The sequence below is a fragment of the Palaemon carinicauda genome, chromosome 3, assembly GCF_036898095.1.
Source record: "Palaemon carinicauda isolate YSFRI2023 chromosome 3, ASM3689809v2, whole genome shotgun sequence".
Lineage (NCBI taxonomy): Eukaryota > Metazoa > Arthropoda > Malacostraca > Decapoda > Palaemonidae > Palaemon > Palaemon carinicauda.
In genome coordinates, this window is record NC_090727.1 from 24,482,029 (window position 1) to 24,483,689 (window position 1,661).

Sequence of the window (1,661 nt, forward strand, 5' to 3'; positions counted from 1 at the left end):
ACCCTTCATAGTGTCCTATGGGGTTAGCCACTGGATGCGTTTTGTCCGCAGGAGTTCTCCCCCCTCTTGGGTGTTCCCTAGCCCTCCCTTGGGCTACCCTGGCTCCCAGCCGCCTGCGGCCCCTGCCTCTGGGTGATAGGGTTAGCCTCTATCATGGGTACACCCACTCAGGTGGGATGTCTTGGGGTCCGTGTCTGTACCCCTACATCCCTCCTTCTGTCTCTTTCACTATCCTGGTGCCGGTCCCTTGCCGCCTCCCCTGTCGGTGATACCCACCTCCCGCCCTTGGTGACACATTCCTTGCCCCCTGGGCCGTCAGTCCTCCGTGTGCCGGGGACTGCCGCCTCCTGTCGGCGTCCAGCCGATGACCTTCCCTCATACCTCATAGCTTCGGCCGTCCGTCCATCGGTCCGGCCCCTGGAGTGCCGGCATCCACTGCCGGCAATCCAGTTCTGCTATAGCCCTTTCCTTGTCCCTGTCACCAAGCCGGCAACCTTCGGCTGCCGGAGCTGCCGCTCCCCGCCGTTGTGCCGGCGGCCGCCATCCTGGCATTACTCCTGACTTATATATTTGTCTTCCCTAATGCCAGAAACTCTGCTGGGGCGGCCTCCGGCGTGCCTTCGGTCTGCCGGAGCCTTCCGGAGGCGTCAAGCGATTTGCACCCCTTCTACTAGCTAGAGTCGGAATGGTCTCTAGACGCAAGATCATTCTCCATCATCTCTCACCAAGTCCCAGAACTTCAGATCGATCTCTTCGCAACGAGCGACAACAATCAACTTCCTCGATATGTGGCCCCGTACGAGGACCCCAAGGCAGAAGCAGTGGACGCCATGTCACTGGACTAGAACAGATGGTCCAAGATCTACCTGTTCCCTCCCACCAACCTTCTGCTGAAAGTCCTCTCCAAACTGAGAACCTTCAAAGGAACAGCAGCCCTAGGGGCTCCCAAGTGGCCTCGGAGCAACTGGTACCCCCTAGTCCTGGAGCTACAACCTACGCTGATCCCTCTCCCGGGCCCAGTTCTCTCCCAGCAAGTACAGAAGTCGACTGTCTTCGCTTCATCATTGAAAGTCAGGGACCTTCATCTCATGATTTTCTCTCCCTAGCCGTGAAGAAAAGGTTCGGGATATCGAAGAAGAGTTTCGACTTCCTCGAGGAATACAAGACCGAATCCACACGACGGCAATACGAATCATCCTGGAGAAAATGGGTCTCATTCGTCAAGGCAAAAAATCCTACGGAAATCACCATCGATTTTTGCATGTCCTTCTTCATTCACCTTCATGGACAAGGCTTGGCAGCCAACACGATTTCTACTTGCAAATCGGCCTTGACTAGACCACTGATGTATGCCTTCCAGATTGATCTGTCCAACGACATCTTCAATAAACTGCCGAAGGCATGCGCTCGTCTACGCCCAGCACCTCCACCAAAACCGATCTCCTGGTCCCTGGACAAGGTGCTCCATTTTGCCTCCAACTTGGACAATGATTCGTGCCCTCTCAAGGATCTGACTCAAAAAGTTATATTTCTTTTTGTTCTTGCCTCAGGAGCCCGAGTCAGCGAAATAGTGGCATTATCAAGGGACGAGGGCCACATTCTGTTTACAGATTCAGGAGACCTTACCCTCTTCCCGGATCCGACGTTTCTCGCCAAAAACG